The 12,726-nt window shown below is 37.5% G+C and overlaps 1 pseudogene; it reads left to right on the top strand.

The window, feature by feature from the left end:
* The first annotated feature begins 8,393 nt into the window (after positions 1-8,393).
* On the top strand, positions 8,394-8,629 carry LOC136385205 (U2 spliceosomal RNA; annotated as a pseudogene).
* The last annotated feature ends 4,097 nt before the right edge of the window (positions 8,630-12,726 follow it).

The raw sequence follows: 12,726 nt of genomic DNA, 5'->3' as shown, positions 1-12,726 counted from the left end.
TCATGATGGCAAATCAAATTGAGACAACCCAAGTGAAGGACATAAATGCAGCACCATTCTTTTCTCTCGCTTTGGATGAGTAACAGACGTAAGCTATTTATTCCAGTTCAGCATGATTGCAAGGTATGCTGTCGGTGACACACTACGTGAGGAAAGTCTTGCTGTTTTGCCTATGAAAGAGACAACAAGAGGAGAGAATTTATTCAAGTCTTTCACTGAGTTCACCAAAGAAAAAAATCTACCGATGGATAAACTTATTTCAGTGTGTACTGATGGTGCTCCGTGCATGGTGGGGAAAAACAGAGAATTCATAGCGCTTCTTCGTGAACATGAAAGGAGACCCATCCTAAATTTTCACTGCATCCTACATCAAAAGGCACTTTGTACTCAGATGTGTGGCGAGCAGCTTGGTGAGGTGATGTCGCTGGTCATTTGGGTGGTCAACTTTATTGTTGCCTGAGCTTTAAATGATCGCCAGTTTAAAACACTGCTGAATGAAGTTGGGAATAATTATCCTGGTCTGCTTCTGCACAGCGATGTGCGTCAGTTGTCAAGAGGGAAGGTGCTCAGCTATTTTGTGGCTCGTCTGAGCAAAATCCGGACTTTTCTTGAATGAAAAACATCGAGCATCCTGAGTTAGCTAACACTGAGTAGCTCCTGAAGTTCTACTATCTCGTGGACATGACTGAACATCTGAACCAGCTCAATGTGAAAATGCAAGGTGTTGGAAATACAGTCTTATCCCTTCAACAAGCAGTGTTTACATTTGAAAACAAGCTGGAACTCTTCATTGCTGACATTGAAACAGGTTGTTTACTACACTTTGAAAAACTGGGAGAGTTTAAAGATGCATGCACAGCAAGTGACCCTGCTCAACATCTTGATCTCCAGCAGCTAGCAGGCTTCACATCTAATCTCCTGCAGTCATTCAAAGCGCACTTTGGAGAATTTCGTGAGCACACTCGTCTTTTTAAGTTCATCACCTATCCACACAAGTGTGCAGTGGACAGCACCGACCTGAGTTATATCCCCGGTGTCTCTGTTAGAGATTTTGAGCTATAAGCTGCTGACCTGAAGGCCTCAGACATGTGGGTGACTAAGTAGAAGTCACTGAATGAAGATTTGGAAAGACTTGCACGACAGCAAGCAGAGTCTGCGAGCAAACACAAGTGGGGAGAAATGAAAAAACTTCAACCCACGGACCAGCTGATTGTCAAAACTTGGAACGCGCTTCCCATCACATACCACACACTGCAGCGTAAGTATTGCTGTACTCACAATGTTTGGCTCTACGTATGCATGTGAGCAGTCTTTCTCACATCTAAAGAACGTTAAGACTAATCTACGATCACGTTTAACAGATGGAAGTCTCAACGCCTGCATGAAGCTTAACCTCACCACGTATCAACCAGACTACAAAGCCATCAGCAAAACCATGCAGCACCAGAAGTTGCATTATTGGTAAGAAGTACTTTATTCATCAATGGTTAGCAACAGCCTAACAACGTTATTAAAAAGAGTTCAGAGGTTTATTGTACTTTAAAAGTGTTGGTCTTTCATAAAATGCACACATTTACTTGTATTTAGTGTTAAACATATTGTATGGCTTTCATGGAATTACATTTTAAAATATGTGGCGTTCATGGCTCTCTCAGCCAAAAAGGTTCCCAACCCCTGCTCTAAGGTCAAATAAATTTGAAAAAATAAAAATTTAAAAATGAATGTGAGAATATTTTAAATTAGTTTAGATTAGCCTGGACCTTTTAATACCTGAAAGAGACTAAAAAGTTATAGGATCTTTCTGAGATGTGGTCAAGGGCAGGAGAGGAGTTTTGATAGCATAGTTGAAGACAATAGTAGAAGCAAAATATTTCTTGTTTTCTATTAGTTTTACATCTTTCAATAAATTGGCTACACTGATTTAAGTAGATTTCTGTTCCCGGTAACCAAGAATTGTGACTGGGACACCTGAAGAATATTCATTTCTTCCATTCTTGTACAGGGTGGGGCAAAAGTAGGTTTATAGTTGTAGATATGTAATACCAGTTTATTACACCATTCTTTGTTAATTATTATATATTTCCCATGCAAACAATTGCAAACCTACACTTGCCCCACCCTGTATAGATGCTAAATATTATCCTTGGATAAAATTACAAATAGTGGTATACTTGTATTACATTGCTTGAGTCCTCTGTAGAGTTAAAAAAAAAAATCAAACCATGTTGACATTAAGCCACTTGTCTACATGGACGATATAATAGAAAAACAATATAAAATATTTATACAGATGTGTTATTGAAGACCTAGTGGAGGCTGTTTTTTTCTTACATGTTAGTCTGAGAAGTAGTTAGGCTTCTAAACAATTGATTTGTTTTATATTTGATGTATATGGAATTACATCATTATCAAGACATTTTGTCTGCTTGTTCTTTTTCTGCAGTGGCTCCTGAAAGGATGCCATCCTGGAGGGACGGCCAGTCACTTAGCTTCACTTTCCCGCCCCTGGGAGAGGGCACGGGACTCAGACTAGCCAGTTAGAGTGCCTCATTCTTTTGTCCACATTGATTGGTCTGGAGATGGGAACACAACACAAATAAGAGTCATTCAGAATCCTACCAAGGATTTTTCTGGAGTTCTCAGAGAAGAGATGCTCTCTTTACTACTGACCATCAGAACCCTGTAAGCTTAGAGCTTTGATGGTCATCTTCGCCAGCAAATGAAAAGAGCCTACTTGAGAATGAAATCAACAGAGGTAATGCCCTGAGGACATTATCTGAGTCTCTGGACCATCTGTGTTTAAAGCCAGTTCCACTCATGGTCTTTTCTATTAAATGAGCAAATTAATTTCCCTTTTTTGTTTACACCAGTTTGATTTGGATCTCTGCCACTAGGAACCAAAAGAGGCCTGACAGGTTCGGTTACGGATAAGGTTTTCTTCCTTTCATCGACAGATAGGAAGCTCGAGAGTCAAATTTGCACCCCACATGCAACATCATAGTGAATAAATTTAGTCTCAATTTCTTTTCCTATTCTTTTTTCCCCACTCATTTAATCTTGTTATAATTTATATATTTTTGTAAGCCATTTCAAATTCTTTTTATAATAAGGCAGTAAATAGCAGGCATTGTTTCCCATATTATCCTGAATCTGGACTGGAACAAAACTAAGAGTTTGCTCCTAATGGACATCACTGGTTTCCTACCCATACTTCGTTTCTCCTTTCTTCTCCCAATTCTGATCTTTTTTTTAATTTTTTAATTTTTTTAAAGATTTTTATTTATTTTTATTCATTATAGAGAGGGGGGAGAGAGAGAGAGAGAGAGAAGGGGGAGGAGCAGAAAGCATCAACTCCCATATGTGCCTTGACCAGGCAAGCCCAGGGTTTTGAACCGGCAACCTCAGCGTTTCCAGGTTGACGCTTTATCCACTGCACCACCACAGCTCAGGCTCCAATTCTGATCTTGTTGTAGAAGTCACCCATGAGTTTTAGTGAAGGCTGAGTCACCCACAGCTTCAGGGATGGGCCTGCTTAAGGGTAAACTTATTCTCCTTGCCAGGAATTGATGAGGGAATTTGGGCCATTGAGATGCCAGGAGAAAATTTGCTGGTGGCTTCTATTTCTGGGAGACCTGCAAGTGACCCTTTCTCTCTCTTGCTATACATTATGATGTGTGGGTATGAGTCCTGAAACTGTTTCAGGCACCTCACCACCTGTTCGAGAATAAAGGTGTCACCAAATGAGAGCAAGGCCAAAAGAATGAGAGGGAAATGAGGCATAGCCATTGGAATGAATTAATCCTGAGAACTGTACTATCTCTAGGTTTTTGAGTATCTGCACCAATAAATTCATTCAAATCACTTTAAGTTGGGGATACCTTTTATAAAGGTCCAAATGTAATTGGAGAATGTCAGTTTCCCTCCCAGCAATTGCTATGAGGGTTCTTAGTAACCTTCTTTAGTAAGGTTAAGATCTCGGTATGTACAGTGTGACAATTACAAGGGAAGTCCTAGCTTTAGAAAAATAATCTCACTGGTAAGTCACTTGGTTTGACTGAGCTCAAAGGTCTCTAAGTTTCTTATGGCTTAATTAAGCTGGTCAGAGTTCAGCCAACTTTGGACATCCATATACTTTATATATGGAACGTACTTTATACCTTGAATTTGTTCAGACGTCATAATTTCTATGAAGACTTTTCAACCCATTTAAAAATGACCCCCTCATAATATGCTGAAGAGATGACCTTTACCTTGCTTATTGGTCTAAGGCAGGGGTCCCCAAACCTTTTACACAGGGGGCCAGTTCACTGTCCCTCAGACCATTGGAAGGCCAGACTATAAAAAAAAACTATGAACAAATCCCTATGCACACTGCACATATCTTATTTTAAAGTAAAAAAACAAAACGGGAACAAATATAACATTTAAAATAAAGAACAAGTAAATTTAAATCAACAAACTGACCAGTATTTCAATGGGAACTATGCTCCTCTCACTGACCACCAATGAAAGAGGTGCCCCTTCCGGAAGTGCGGTGGGGGCCGGATAAATGGCCTCAGGGGGCCGCATGTGGCCTGCGGGCCATAGTTTGGGGACCCCTGGTCTAAGGGAAACAGTAGTCTCTCATGCCAAAAGTCATTATGAAAATAGCATACTTTATTTAACCTATATCCTTATGCCCAGCACTGTACTTGCTCTATGGATATAAAAGGATTTAAAATTGAAATTATATAACTGAAATGACAGATTTTTTCCTTTAAATAAAGCATGGGCTTCTTCAGAATTACCACTTGGTAATTCTTCTCAAATATGTTTATTCAGTGCTAATAAAACACTCTCCCAAAATTTCTACATGTATGCGTGGACATATATGTAAAGATGCAGAGAAATGCATATTTTACAGTCTTGGCAGTAGGCTAAATATTTGTTAAGCAAAGTTTTTTGGGCCTACTAATTTGAGCATTTTCATGTTCTCAATTCACTAAAACTGTATAATAATAATAATAATAACAATAATAATCCAACCATAAATATAAGAATGCATTTGGTATTATGAGTTTAAACAACTTCATAGTAAAAAGGCAAGGTGTGCTTTCTCTTACTGTGATAAGACGACAGTGATATTCAAGCTTTGTCTTATTAACAGGTTTTGATCAACAAGTTGTTTTGGTACTGCTTTGAGGGAACTAATATTCTATCAATTCAACATCTTATATGTAGTTATGCACCATGTAATAACGGGAATATGTCCTGAGAAATGTGTCGTCAATTTTGCCATTGTGCAAACATCATAAAGCACACTTACACAACCTAGACGGTATAGCCTACTACACACCTAAGGCTTTATGGTATAATCTGTTTGCTCCTAGACTACCAACCTGTATGGCACATTACTGTACAAAACAACACAAGATCCAATCAAACAAGAGAAATGATGCAATCAAGAGACTTAGTGAATATGAGATGTATGAAGCTGTTGTTGGCATACCACGGACCTACTGTTGCAGCAAACTTTTTACAAGTAGGGTACACGCTAAAATAACAATAAAAAGCCTGACCAGTGGTGCAGTGGATTGAGTGTTGGCCTGGGTCACTGAGGGCCCCAGTTCAAAACCCCAAGTTCGCCAGTTACAGCACGAACTCATTGGCTTGAGTGCGGGATCATCAACATGATCCAAGGTAGCTTGGCTAGAAGTCCAAGATCACTAGCTTGAGCAAGGGGTCACTTGGCTCAGCTTGAGCCCCTGGTCACATATGCAAAGCAATCAATAAATAGCTAAAGTAAAGTGAGTACAAGTTGATTCTTTTCATCTCTCTCCTTCCCATCTCTCCCTTCCTGTCTCTCTCTCTCAAAAAATGAAGTAAAATAAATTAACAATAAAAAGTATAGTATATTTGTATTGGCCAAGAGTTTGCTTAAAGGCTTTAATCACAGTAAAAAAAAAAATAAATTAAAAAAAAAAAATATATATATATATGTATATATATGACTGGATAAAGAAGATGTGGCACATATACCATAGATATACTACTCAGCCATAAGAAATTATGACATCGGATCATTTACAACAAAATGGTGGGATCTTGATAACATTATACAGAGTGAAATAAGTAAATCAGAAAAAAACAAGAACTGCAGGATTCCATACATTGGTGGGACATAAAAACGAGACTAAGAGATATGGACAAGAGTGTGGTGGTTATGGGGAGGGGAAGGAGGGAGAGGGGGAGGGGAGGGGGAGGGGCACAAAGAAAACTAGATAGAAGGTGACGGAGGACAATCTGACTTTGGGTGATGGGTATGCAACATAATTGAATGACAAGATAACCTGGACATGTTTTCTTTGAATATATGTACCCTGATTTATTGATATCACCCCATTAAAATTAATAAAACTTTATGTATATAAAAAAGTATAGTTTAGTAAATACATATATCAGTAATATAGTCACTTTGTCTCATTGCCCAATATTCTGTACCATATATAATTGTATATATATGCAACTGGCAAAGCAGTAGATTTGTTTATATCATCACCACAAACACTTTAATAATATGTTACACTACTACATTATGACGGCTATGATGTCACTAGGTAACGGTTATTTTTCAGCTCAATTTTAATCTTTTTTTTTTTTTTTTTTTTTTTAGAGAGAGAGAGAGGGATAGATAGGCACAAACAGACAGGAATGGAGAGAGATTAGAAGCATCAATCATCAGTTTTTCATTGCGACACCTTAGTTGTTCATTGATTGCTTTCTCATATGTGCCTTGACCGTGGGCCTTGAGCCTGCGCTCAAGCTGGTGACCTTGGGGTCTTGAACCTGGGTCCTCCGCATCCCAGTCCGGCGCTCTATCCACTGTGCCACCACCTGGTCAGGCTCCATTTTAATCTTATGGAACCACCATGGTAATACACTGTACATCATTGACCAAGATGTCATTATGTGGCACATGGCTGTATTTTCCTTTAGCTTGTTTTTTTATTCCTGAAATCAACCATTATGAACAATTTCTTGTTGGTAAAGCTATGTGTTTTACCATATGATAATAATTATTTATATTGCTCCCCATGTTATTTTGTCAGATGTATTTCTTGTGTTTGTTTTTATATTAATATTTGTCTTATAAAATTCTTTTGAAAATTAAAGCAAATTTTAAAGACATTTCTGTTTTCTGCTATCACCTCCTTTTTCTCCCAGAATTCAGAAGAGTATTTTTTCTCCAGTGCATTCTTTTTATGCTAGTCCATTTTCTTCTGTTGTCTTATAACCTGTCAAGAATATATTTAATAATAAGTAGTAGAGAACTAAATTAATTACATTTTTATGTTGCTACGCTGCTGTTCAAAAAACATTGATTAGTTAATCCTATTCTCTCTAGTTTGTCTAAAGTTAAAAGTATATCCTTTTACTGTACTAGGAACATTATTATGTATGATGGATAACTTTTATTATTTTTTAAAGTATGCAGTATATTCTTTTTTTAAAGTACATAAATCTTTTGTAGTTGACTGTTTTTGGAAGCTTTAAGTCTAATTCAGTGAGTTCATTCATTATTTAAATCTATTTCTTTTTGCAATTGGTTAATTCTTCCAGAAGAATTTCACTATATTTCAGGTTTTAATTATTAAAGGGCCTTGGCTGGTTGGCTCAGTGGTAGAGCATCAGCCTGGCATATGTCCCAGGTTCAATTCCCAGTCAGGGTACATAAGAGAAGCGACCATCTCCTTCTCTCTTACTCCCTCTCCCCTTTCTCTCCCTCTTCCCTTCCCACAGCCAGTGGCCTGATAGGTTTGAGCATTGACCCCAGGTGCTGAGGATGGTTCAGTTGGTCCAAGTGCATCAGCCTCAGGTTCTAAAAATAGCTCGGTTGATTCAAGCATTGGCCCCAGATGGATTTGCCAGGTGGATCCTGGTTGGGGCACATGCAAGATCCATCTCACTATCTCCTCTTCTATTACTTAAAAAAAAAAAAAAAAGATGTTGCACAAGAGAGGAAACTCATTTTAAGTCTATTTGTAATCATTAACTAAAAACATACAACTCTTTGGTTACCTTGAAATTGAACTTTTGTAGATTTTTCAGTTATTGAAATTCAGCCATTTATTAACATTTGCTTACTTAGTAGAAATGATTCAGCATATTTTCTCCTGAGTCATTGTGATCAAACATTCCTACTGAGTCATTTCTATGCAGTCAATTATTTATAGCACACACACATTGAACTATTAAGAAGAGATTTTTGGAGACCATTAAGAAGAGATTTAGGAGAAATATTTTTACATAAGACCAGCAGAGCTCAGGCCAGAATCCAGGTTTCCTAACTTCTGAACATCTTGTAGTCTTTCCTAGTGCAGTCTTTGAATACCAATAACATTTAAGAGGGGGAAATCGCTTCTCAGCCTTTTGGCTAAGATTAAGTGTAGTTAACTGTTCTTATCAGTTTAAAAAAGGGGAATTCACAGAACACCTTCTCTGATAGAATGACATCCCTCAAAACCTGCATATATTTGACATTCGGATCACGTTTTCAGGGCACTAGGAGAGCTTGTGATTTAAAGAAATCTTATGGTGTATCCTTAGATAAAGGGAATCCTCACAGTATTTTGTCTTTTGTGTAAATATTATATATATTAAATTATAAAATCTTCAAGATCTTCTAATCAGACCTTCTACCCAGAGCATATATTCTTTCTTCAGTGTTCAATTTTCTTAACCTTTCCGAACCTTAGTTTCCTAATTGTTAAACTGGAATTATAATACCTACCTCATAGTATTATTGTGATGATTAAATGAGACAAAAATTTCAGAGTGCCTAACATAGAAATATATTCATTATCTAAGAAATCTATGTGAGGTTAACATATAATAAACACCAATTAAGTGAATTCTTTTAATGCCAATCAGTCACTGATAAAAACGTTGAAGGTGCTGAAGTTACTGCTGACCCTTGTTCCTTCTTCAGTGCTCTTCCTTTCTTTATGTAGATCCAAGTTCCCAGGCTTTATAATTTTCCTTCTTTTTAAAGAACTTTTTAAAAACAATTCTTACATGGCAAGAATACTGGCAACAAATTCTCTCAGCCTTTGTTTGTCTGAGAAAGTTTTTATTTCTCTTTCATTTTTGAAGGATAATTTTGCAGGGTACAGAATTTTAGGTTGTTTTTTCTCTCTCTCAACATCTTAAATATTTTACTCCACTCTCTTCTTGCTTGCATAATCTCTAAGGAGAAGTCAGATGTAATTCTTACTTTTGCCCCTCTATAGGTAAGATATTTTTTCCTTTAGCTTCTTTCAGGATTTTTTCTTTATCTTTGATTTTCTGCAATTTAAATATAATATGACTGGGTGTGGTTTTGTGTCTCTGTGTGTGTTTATCCTGCTTGGTGTTCTCTGAGATTCCTGTATCTGCACTTTGGTGTCTGACATTAATTTGGGGGAAGTTCTTAGTCATTATCCATGTCAGTACATATCTATAACCAAAACATTTGTTTTAATGATTACTTAGATCCTTCACCTTCTCCATTTTTGGCTATTTAGAATGTTTTAAGCACAAACAAGTACAAATCCTCCTTGTTTTAAACATGATTATAATTCCTATCAGTCACTTTTTGTTCCTCTTATTTGCAGTAGACATCACAGGGGGCTTTAATTTTTTTTTTTTTAGAAAATGATCCCCCTCACACCATACCACTCACTAGGTCCTCTCTTCAGTCTCAATGAACATTTCCAAGCATAAGCAATTTCCTTTTTTATTTTTATTTTTTTTCTGAAGCTGGAAACAGGGAGAGACAGTCAGACAGACTCCCGCATGCGCCCGACCGGGATCCACCTGGCACGCCCACCAGGGGCAACGCTCTGCCCACCAGGGGGCGATGCTCTGCCCCTCTGGGGCGTTGCTCTGCCACGACCAGAGCCACTCCAGCGCCTGGGGCAGAGGCCAGGGAGCCATCCCCAGCGCCCGGGCCATCTTTGCTCCAATGGAACCTTGGCTGCAGGAGGGGAAGAGAGAGACAGAGAGGAAGGAGGGGGGGTTGGAGAAGCAAATGGGCGCTTCTCCTATGTGTCCTGGCCGGGAATCGAACCCGGGTCCCTCGCACGCCAGGCCGACGCTCTACCGCTGAGCCAACCGGCCAGGGCAGCAATTTGCTTTTACAACTACTTGCTAGACAAACCCATTCAAGTCAATAGATATTCTTCCATCTGCTACTGAAAGAGGTAGAGGACTGACATCACTGTCAAAGAACATCTTAGATATTTAATTAGATATCTGTATGCAAGTTCTTTTTTACATGAGGGAGATTGTTATTACACTGTTGTCGGTACACAAAGGCAAAACTAGGCTTTATGAAAGAGATGGGAAGAGAGGAAAATGTAGTTTGGGAAAAGTGAGGGTTTTTCTTAAGCTGATAAGCTGAAGGCCATCAAAGAGGTAAAGTATGGGAAGGCCAGTGTTGAGAAGGCTGGTTGGGTAATCATGGAAAACAATTTTCAGATATTTGTGAATTTTCTGAAAAGCCTTTGGAGTTTGGCTTTGAAGCATTCATGACAAGCTGTCTAATGCCTGCTGCATCACCACTTTAGGTAAGCCAGGTTAGTACCATTAATTCTCTCATCAGAATTGCTCATTGTCCCTCTTTGGTCAAATTAGCTCCTAAAGGAATGAATTCTAATGAGAGGATTTCATTCCCTTATTGAGACAATATCATCAGTTGGATGTTGACTTGGAGTAATGGCCATATAACATTTAATCATTCAGATATTTAACATTGAAGAAGGCAGCAAGTATGAGGACAATCATAGGTCCCTAACAAGCATTTGACACCCTGTTTCTATGCAGGTTTTCTTTATGCATTTATACATTTATGTAATAAGTATGAGAAGACCGTTTGAGTGTGCATATGGAAAAATGAGAAAGTATACATGAAAAAATTCTGTCTAAATTTAGTTGATTTAATCATGGAGAACAAATCCCTTGGGTGTAGACAAATCATAAACCGTAATCATGTGAGAAAATAATTGGACAACTGCTTGCATTATGTTTCTGTCTTTCTTGGTGTTCTTTGGGTTTATTTAGTATGCTAATCAAAAAAAGCTGACCCCTGTATGTTAAGGATTTTGTTCCTGTCTTTTAAGGCTCTCCTAAGATAGTGTCCTTTATTAAAGTTCAAAGTTTCTGTAGAGACCTACTGTATATTTTCATCATACCTGGTACAGGAATTCCATTTTTCAGATATTGACAACTAATGGGTAAAAATGAAAAACATCTAGAGGTTTAGTGGGAAGAAGAGGCCCTGATACTTAGAATTTTAGGAACTCATGTCTATATGAGTTCTATATGTCTATATGATTATCATTTTTTCAGGTTGTTTTTGTTGGCTTGGTCAGAGGTCTGTACCAAAGCCAGTATACTGATACTATGCCTCCATCGGCCCTGGGATCTGTCTTTATCCCAGGGCCTAAATCATTTTAACCCTGTTAGAGACACACAGAAAAGTGTAGAAGTCCATCTACCATTTTAGTCTCATTGGATATAACTGAATAAATGTCCTAATAAAATTGATATATCTTTCAATGTTAATAATCCAGAACAAATTCACCGATACCAATGGTAAATATTTTTATTATTTGTGAATTTAAAGTAACCAGAGATAGAGTTATCCTTAGGCCAGGTGTTAAGTATACATTAGACTATGTATGTATATATGTATGTAAGCTTAAGATATACGCTACTTTCTTGTTAATCTCTATAAATACAGTCTGTGTTATACTCACAGAACACAGAAATTTTTTGTGTGTGCTGATGACCAAACTGATTCCACATGATCTTCCAGATGATGGTGTTTGCCCTTTAATATATTGGCAAACATGTCTGGCTGCTATTACTTTAGGATGCCCTGATTTAATTTTATTTATTTATTAAATTTTAATGAGGCAACACTGGTTAACGTAATTATACAGGTTTCAGGCACCCATTTCTACAATACATCTTTGTACACTGTATTGTGTGTTTACCCCACCAAGTCGTCTTTTAAGTTTTTGGCCATCACCATTCTCCCCCTGTACCCTCCTCCGTTCCATCACATATTTATTTATTTATTTATTTATTTATTTATTTATTTATTTTAAAAGAGCGCTTTCTTTAGTGGCAGAAGAAGGTAAGGAGGAGTTGTTGTCTAATGGGTATTGAGTTTCAGTTTTGCAAGATGAAAACGTTCTGGAATTTAGTTGCCCAGCAATGTAAATATTTAACACTACTAAACACACTTAGGAATGGTTAGGATGGCAAATTTTAAGCCATGTGTATTTTTTTTACCACAATACAAAAAGTTGCTTTAAAAATATTATTATATGACTAATACTTGATAATTATGGAAAACCCAGAAAATACAGATAAGCAAAAGGAAAATAAAAATCACCCACAATCCTACAGCTAAAGTTACCATTTTGTTGCATAAATGTATAAATTATACATGCCTAAGTTCACATTGAATATGCTATTTTATAACCTGACTTTTTCAAAGTTTACACTATTTTTAACCATAATTAAGTTCTATGTTCTTGACTAAAAATCCATAGAATAGGATAGTTCACATTTCAGTGAACTCTCCGGCCTAAAACAGAAGTAAAAGGGCACATTTAGGGTGCACACCCATCTACTGACACAGCTATAGAGGTTTTGGTACTTGTGTGAACGGGGACAGACTACTTGTCCTGCGTCTTC

The sequence above is a fragment of the Saccopteryx leptura genome, chromosome 13 (genome assembly GCF_036850995.1).
Source record: "Saccopteryx leptura isolate mSacLep1 chromosome 13, mSacLep1_pri_phased_curated, whole genome shotgun sequence".
Classification (NCBI taxonomy): domain Eukaryota; kingdom Metazoa; phylum Chordata; class Mammalia; order Chiroptera; family Emballonuridae; genus Saccopteryx; species Saccopteryx leptura.
Note: the sequence above shows the minus strand (reverse complement) of the source record. Positions and strands in the feature narration are given on the sequence as shown.